Here is an 8,761-nt window from a genome sequence, read left to right on the forward strand (position 1 = left end):
CGTCCCTGCCTCCTCCGTCCTCCCTAGCCTTAACCACATCACTTAACGCTTGATTGTGCTCTGAGAATCGCCTGCCAGTCATCTTAATGTTTCCAAAATAACTCCTTCCATCTTACTGTTTTAAAAATGTATCGCTTCTCGGCCTTTTGGCTAAGATCAAGTGTAGTATCTGTTCTTATCAGTTTAAAAATGTAGACGTCCCCACTACTTAAACTTGGGTTGCCAGGACTTTAGATTGGCCTCGAGAAGGGTATGTTCAGCTATGCAAGACAAGACAGGTCAGGTCTCTTTTGCCAGCACTGTCCACACCTGCCACCTGTCAGGGCCCCAAGTCGAGGCGAAAGCATTTAATTATACCTGGCTTTGGTTACTGAGCATGTCTGGAGCCTCCGTTTCTCAGGAGAGAGGCAGTTCTGAAGCCAAAGTTCTGGGAGGGAGCAGGTGGATGTATTGAAGGAGAGTTCTAAGGCCAACGAAGCAGCAATGGGCAGAGCATACTGAATAATATAAAAGATAAGAACGACGGGAAGGGATCTGTGGAAACATCACTGTATCATTAACATGCAGGAGCTGGGAGTGGTGACATAATCCCTACTGGGAATGTGGAAGGTGATTTGTTAACTGGCACTCCATTTATTCATTCATTCATTTACCTATCAATGTGATGTATACTTATGGAATAGGTTAGAGGCATCACAACATTATTCATTCATAGCCAGTCATGTCACTCATAACTTTAAGGATGCCAGGAATCAACTGAAGAAACAACAAGTTTGTAACAGAGCCCTGGACAATGCAAATGGCTATTAAAGAGACTCCGGTTTTTTGTTGTGTTTTGTTTTTTTTTTTTTAATTCTGCCAACATTTATTGAAAGCTTGCTGGTTCAAGACACTGCTGGGTGCTAGGGGTAGAAGAATTAATAAGAACAGCAACATGGTGTGCCTGAGTGGCTCAGTTGGTTGAGTCACCAACTTCGGCTCAGGTCATGATCTCACAGTCCGTGACTTCGAGCCCTGTGTGGGGCTCTGTGCTGACAGCTTGGAGCCTGGAGCCAGCTTTGGATTCTGTGTCTCCTTCTCTCTCTGCCCCTCCTCTGCCTGCACTCTGTCTCTCAAAAATGAATAACCATTAAAAAATAAAAAAATAAAAGAACAGCAACATCCCTAACCTCACAGAGCTGAATAGAGGGATACACAGTGAACAGCTGTTAAAATTAGATGCTCGGGGTGCCTGGGTGGCTCAGTTAAGCATCCGACTTCAGCTCAGGTCATGATCTCATGGTTCCTGCATTCAAGCCCCGCATCGGGCTCTATGCTTGAAGGTGCAGAGCCTCCCTGGGATTCTCTCTCTTCCTGCACCTCCCCCACATTCTCTCTCTCTCTCTCAAAATAAATAAGTACACAAAACAAAACAAAAAACTAAGTAGATGCTCCGATGCTGATGCATGATTCTGGTGCACCTGGAGGGTAGTCTACAACAAGCCCAGAGGCAGTGGCTTTTAAGCTGAGACCTGAAGAATGAATGTAACTTGGCCGGGGACAGGAGAGTAGCAGGAGAAAGAGTTTTCCAGTAGAGGAAAAGCGTGGAGGAAAGCCAAAGGTATGAAAGAACAGGGCAATTCAGTGAATTTCAAGAAGCTCATGATGGCTGTTGGATTCTTTCTTGGGTGAGGGAGTGCCAGTGGTTCGGAGGAAGGCTGGAGAGACACAACTGGAGAGGTAAGCAGAGGCCAGATTATGTAGAGTCTGCCAGGCCATGTTTTAAAAAACAATTTTTTTTAGCTTTATTTTTTGAGGGAGAGAGATAGAGAGAGTAGGGGAGGGGCAGAGAGAGAGGGAGAGAGAGGGAGAATCCCAAGCAGGCTCCACACTGTCAGCACAGAACCTGACACAAGGCTCAAACTCACAAACTGTGAGATGATGACCTGAGCGGAAACAGCCTGGCTGCTTAACCGACTGAGCTACCCAGGCGCCCCTGCTGGCCGTGCTTTAAAATTGCACTTGATTCCACAGATCATGGGGAGGCATTGAAACGTCACAGGCAAGGTAACAAGATCAGATTTTTGCTTGAGAAAGACTGCTGGCTGCAAGCAGAAAACAAATGAGGAGGGGAGGTAGGGACGGACGCGGAGAACTCTAGAACGGGCACTACTCGGTGCATACCAGTGTGCAGATCCTCCTGCCTTTGTGGCATCTAAGTTCAGTCCTATGACAAGTCCCTAGAGAGACAAACTTTCCCTGAAGGGACGCGTGGAGGCAGAGGAGGGTCAGTGGTGGTAAACACTGAGAAACAATGGAAGTAAATAGAAATTAGAGAGAAAATGTTGTTTACCAACAGTTATTGACGTTCTTCAATCTGAACCCATCTGTCTGAAATCCAAGTTCACTGTGCTTCTATGATGCCATGCTTGCAGACACGTATGGCTGGGAGCTCAGCTACCTTGCTGCAACCACTGTGGGCTGTAATCAGATCTAAAGGAAAGCATGAGTGCCAGGGCTGGGGTGCCGGGAGGCACCGGGGCTCTTGCTGGGTCCTCTCACCAGCCTCTGAGAGCAAATGGGCACAGGTGAAAGCAGTGGGGGTAGGGGGAAGCAGGCTGACCTTAGGACAGGAGAACAGAGCACAGCCAAACATTTTTATTTTAAGTAATCTCTGCCCCCAAACGTGGGGCCAGAACTCACAACCCCGAGATCAAGAGTTGCATGCTCTTGCAACTGAGCCAGCCAGGTGCCCCAAGACAGCCAAATATTTTACCCCTAGAGCACTCTCTTCATTTTTCTTTGTTTTGTTGTTTCAAGGTGATGTACTGCCTTCTCTCTCTCTCATTAGAATTGTATTCTCCTCAATTTTCCGTCATATTTTTTCATTTGTTTCTCCTTTTACTTTCTCTTCATTTCTTTCTGCTTTCTTCCTTTCCTCCTTGCTTCCTTCCTTGATTCATTCCACAGATATTTTTGTAGCTACTGTGTTTTGTATCTTGATAGTAAATACTGGATATACAAAGATAACCAAGGGCGAGTCTTTGTCCTTGAATTTCACAGTAGGTAGATATATGAATTAGGATACTATGGTTGCCAGTAACAGAAATGCAGTGGAGACAACAAAGGGGGAAAAGGGAATTGCTTAAAAGGTAGCAGGGCTCTCACCTGGAAACTGCATGCATGGATACAGATGGGCTTTCTCAGCAATCTGGAGCTGCAAATTGAATATAATCATGATTCTTTGTTCCTCCTTTATCCTAATTGACTTTCATCTTCATATTCTCTCTCTCTCTCTCTCTCTCTCTCTCTCTCTCTCTCTCTCTCTCAATTCCAAATTTTCAGGGAGGGAATTAACCAGCCTTACCTGGGTCAGATGCCCAGGTCAAGGAAGAGAAGGTGTCAGGGTCATGATGTAAACACATGCCCACAAGAGTTCTTCATGTGACTATAGAGATGGTGGCCAGCACAGAACTGGGGATGAAGAGGGAAGGGTATTTGTGGAGTTGGGGGTAAGGCAGCTCTTCAGAAAAAGCTCTAGGCAGACAACTTAATAAAAGTTTATTATAAAGGTAGGCACATAAGTAATTACAATGTAATTTCATAAGTACTGTAATAATGATAGGAAGGAAGCAGTAGAGGAACATACAGCAGGGGGAGGAGGAATCTCAACTTCACAGAGACACAAGGAATGTTTCACAGAGAAGGCAATGTTTTGAGTTTTGAAAGCTTAACCTGTGTTTGCTAAACAAACGCAATAGTTAGTCTGTAGAACTTGCAAGATTACTCCTTGTTTGGTTTTCAGTAAGGATGAGGCTTCAGGCAGAGACCAGGAAGGATTCTATTACAGCATTTAGGGAGAGAGGTAATATGGCCTGAAAGATAAGGTGTGTTAGAAAGATCTAGAGATTTAGAATCCAGAAAACTTGATCTGGGGAGTTGGGGAAAAGGGAAAAGCCAAAGATAACTTCAAATATTCAAGTCTGAGCAACAAGGTGGACAACAAAGAGATGAGATGAATCCGTACAAAGGGGAGAGATTTGTGGAGAAGAGAATGGGTTTCGTTTTTGATTTATTGAGTTTCAGATATCGACAGGATACTGAGTGAAGAAATCTAATAGTGGATAAGAGTAGGATACTCAAAGAGAAAGTTGCTAAATGCATTGATTTGAACTTTATCAACCTAGAGATCATTCATACTATGGATGTGGAAGAGAGCACCCAGAAAAATCACGTGTAAAATAAGAACCAAGAGCCTATGGGGATCCCTGAAGGACATCAACATCAACAGATGCAGGATAGCTAACAGAGGAGGAGAACCAGGAGAAAGCAATGCCATGTGAGACACTGTCATGCAAGAGAAAGGGGTTTTGAAAGAAGGGGATGATGGGGTGCCTGCCTAGCTCAGTCAGTAGAGCATGAGACTCTGGATCTCTGGGTCATGAGTGCAAGCCCCATACTGGGTGTAGAGATTATTAACATAAATGAAATAAACTTTAAAAGACAGAAGAGGATGGTAAAGAGTGTCAAATGCTGTAGAGAAGCTAAATACTATTCTAGGAGCACTCAGAAGAAGCCTTTCAATTGCCTATTTGGGGATGATTGTTGGGTCTTTATGAGAGCAGTTTTGGGGAGCACAAGTTAAAGAAAGTACATTGCATTTTATCAGGGTTTCTCAGTCTCAGCAATGCTGCTGTTTTGAACCAGATAATTCTTGTTGAGAGGGCTGTCTTGTGTATTAGAAGACATTTAGCAGCATCCTGGGCCTCCACCCACTAGATGCCAGTAGCACCTCCCCAAGTTATGACAACCGGAAATGTCTCCAGACAATGTGAAATCCCTTGGGGGCAAAATTCCCACACCCATCCCACTTGAGAACAACTGCATTAACTTGAGATGTGGATGGGACAATTTTCTTTTCCTAATTTGCAAATATGTGTTTATTCTAAATTTAATTTTATAAACCCAAAATGCCTACGGGATAAATACTCACCCAAGCCTTCTCTAGTTCACTTAGAGAATAAGTTCATAAAAGGCTATACTCAAAACAAAATTTATAGGACTATTTTAGAGTTAGGTGTATTTTTTTTCTATAGTGGCAGAAAGAAAATCAGTCATTATCCAGGGGTAGGGATTGGACAGGTGACAGGAAGGATAACAAAGGGGCACAAAAAAACTTGGAGGTGGTGGATATGTTCCCAGTCTTGACTGTGGTCATGGTTCCATTCTGTAAACATATGTCAAAACTCATCTGATAGGATACCTTCTTTTTATTATTATTTTTTTAAGTAAACCCTGCCCCTGCTGTGCGGCTCAAACTCACAACCCTGAGATCAAGAGACTCATGTTGTACCAACTGAGCCAGCCAGGTTCCCCTAGGATATTTTATGTACATTTTATTTCATGCCAATTATATCTCATATAAAATGTAAGGAGAGAGACACAGAGAGAGAGAGAGAGAGAGAGAGGAAAGAAGGAAGGAAGGAATGAGGGAGGAAAGAAGGAGAAAAAAAGATAGGTTGCCTGTATGAATGGCAAGGAAGAGTAGGTGATAAAGCTGGGCAAGTAAAGGCTCGGAGTGTCATACATTTTGTTGCAGGTTTGAATTCTGTCCTGTGTGTAATATGGGAAGCCAACTGAGAATGGTAAACATGGGTGTGATCTAGATATATCTATTGCCTAAGACAACACCCCATTTGGATACTCTTGTGACAATGTTGATGATTTCTAGCCAACTTGTAGTAGAAAACACTTCACTGCCTCTGATGTTATGACCTGGCCAACAGAGATGGCACTAAATATAATCTAAGCACTGAATATTAGTCCATAGGTACAAAAGCCCCCTTCGCCACAGATGATCTTAGTTGACAGTCAACAAGGGAAATAATACCAAAGCTCCATGCTTCGCTATTTCTTTGGTCTCATTCAATGGAACAGCTGATAAGGATATACTCATGAACTATGTTACAAACAATACTTGCTAAATATAGAGCAAAATTACATACCAGGGCCAAAATCTGGTAACCACTTATCCTTGGTCCTCCAACTTTTATAATCACACCACTATTTCCCTCGACTTCTCCTACTGCTTACCTTGAACAGCCTTCCCTGGCCATTGTCACAGCAAGAATATCCAGTCTATCAACCAACTGGATATTGTTGCAGTCACATATTTTCAAACCTAATCTCAAATTACTAAACTGTGTACTTTGGCCAGCTTCTTTCTACCAAAATAGAGTATGATATCTTGTTTTTAGAAGGACCAAATGGGTCACTATATTTATATTTATGACGAGGTTTAAATAAGAATCTGGTCATCAGTTTATTCAAGCCATGTTAATTTACTGAGTTGATATATTGCTGGAAGGTCTTTAAATAGCATCCAAACAATAGACTCATGCCACTAAGAACCGAAAGGGTTCATTTCAATTAAACAAATATTTTTAAAGTATCTACTATGAATCAGGCACTGATCCAGGAACTGGGAGAGAATAATAAATAGCATGGACATGTCTCTGCCCGCGAAGCTTATGGTCTGGGAAAGATAGATATGTGCATGTAAGAGTTAGAGATGTGTATGAGAAAGATAGATATATGTGTGCAGTGTATGTAAAAACTTTCTCAAGCCAAAATGAGAAAAAAAAGTTTTAAGAATCAGCGTTGTTAGTATTTCCAAAATAAAACCAACACACAAGCACTGTTCATCTCAACTGTGCCTTATCTGGTTGCAATTATCAGACCCTTATGTGCAGAGACAGCAACGCTCACCAATTATTCCACATGTGCCCCCATGTTGCCTGGATTCCTTGCAGTTCAGTGGGGTCTTATGACTAATCTGGCCACTGGCCAGTGAGCAGAACCCTAGAAGAGCAGGAATGAGTCCTCCTCCTGGTGTATTCCCCTAGCCCCGTGAACTCCAAGCACTTGTGCAGAGATGGCGGTTCAACAAGATCAAAGTAGCCTAGAGCAATGAGTAAACCACTTGAATAGAAGCCCTGGGAGTTGCCTCAACTGATGGAAAGCTTTATAGCATAAGAAATAAACTTTTGAGGTTAAACAAAGTCGCTAAACTGCTGTAAAGTGAACTTTTGCCGAATTAACCTGCCCAGTCCTAACACATCATCTCGTCACGTTAAACGAAAAGCGTTCTGAACCTTCGTGATGAGCGAGTAATAAGAATTAGGTGTGCATTCCTTTGGCAAATATTCATTAACCGCTAACTATGCGCGGGCGGGGGGGGGGGGCTGCTTCAGAGGGTGAGAATACTGCGATGAATAAACCAAAGTGCCTGCGGCTACAAGGAGCTTACGTTTTAGTGGGGAAGACAGTAAAACTTTTGGGTAGTGAAATTCTGGATCTTGACCCATTTTCACTAAGTCTCACCCCTTTCATTGCCTGACCTTCTTCCCTGCTCAGCTCAGATTCTGTGCTCCATCATTATATCCAGTGTCCTGTCCATACCCTCAACTCGCTCCTCCCTCTCTCTTTTCTTCGTACTTGCCTGGCAAAATCCCAACCTGGTTGTACCCAAACCTTTGCCATATTCCCAGCTACTCCCAAGTAGATGAATATAGCTGGAGGAAAACCATAAGCCTAACTGGTGCTTTGACCTCATGAACACCAATGTCACTGGGTCCTTCTTGAAGCATCCTGGCAACCACACTACCTTCCCTAATCCACTCATCCCCATTCTCCAGGACTAGCTCACATTTCCTCTCTCCTGAAACCTCCCACGATCTCCTCCCACGCTCGCTGTCAGTGATTCTGCTCCTGCCTTCACTGAGAAACGTAAAGGAATAACTTCTAAAACTCCCACTTTGTGTGCCAAACCCCACCCAGCGCCTGGACCCATAGGCTCTACTTTCTCTCGTTACTGTGTAGAAAATGTCCACTGTCCCATCCAAGGACAACCTCTCATTTGTGGTCTACATGGAGATGTGCCACCCAGATCCCCCGTCAAGGCAGGACCTGCTGCGCAGCCACAGAGAGCCCATCTATCAGCTCCCTCCAGGTCTGCTGCAGCCATGGAGTCACTTGGCCTGAAGTCATGCCCTTTCTGGGGTGGCGTGCACGCAGTGGCTAAGCAAGACGGGGTTCTGAAAGTCCGACCAGGAAGGACACTCTGAAGAGCACTCCTCGAGAGCTCCCCACGGGATTGGCAGAGGCTTCATCAGTTCTGCCTAGGTTTGACCTCTTCTTCTGCCCAATCTTGCATCCCTCCCTTCCTTTCACAGGTATTGATCTCCCATAACTATCTGCACCCCAACTTCTGGTTCAGTATCCACTTACAGAGAAGCCAACTTGATATCCCTACCGTACCTACCTTAGATCAGCTCCAGCTCCTGTCCCCTCCCTCTCTTTCACCATGAACTTTCCCCCTCTCTACTGATTCATTCCTATCATCATATGAACATTCAGTAATCTCCTCCTCCTCCTTCTTCTTCTCCTTCTTCGAGAAAGAGAGCACACATGAGCAGGGGAGAGGGGCAGAGGGAGAGGGAAGAAGAGAATTCCAAGCAGTCTCCGTGCCCAGTGCAGAGCCCAACGCAGGGCTCAATCTCACCACCATGACATCATGACCTGAGCTGAAATCAAGAGTGGGATGCTCAATGGACTGAGCCACCCAGGCGCCCCTCTCCCTTCTTAAAAACCAAACTCCTTTTGAGCTCCCGCTCCATTTCTCCACTCCACTGAACAGGAAAATTCCTAGAAAGTGTCTAAATCCATTTCTTGCCTACCTGTCTCACTATAGCCTCACTCCTGGCACCTTCACGAATATCAG

General features: G+C 44.3%; 1 pseudogene; it reads left to right on the top strand.

The window, feature by feature from the left end:
• The first annotated feature begins 130 nt into the window (after positions 1-130).
• On the top strand, positions 131-234 carry LOC132668156 (U2 spliceosomal RNA; annotated as a pseudogene).
• Positions 235-8,761: the final 8,527 nt, after the last annotated feature.

Source organism: Panthera onca, chromosome B2 (assembly GCF_046562875.1).
Source record: "Panthera onca isolate mPanOnc1 chromosome B2, mPanOnc1 haplotype 2, whole genome shotgun sequence".
Classification (NCBI taxonomy): Eukaryota; Metazoa; Chordata; class Mammalia; order Carnivora; family Felidae; genus Panthera; species Panthera onca.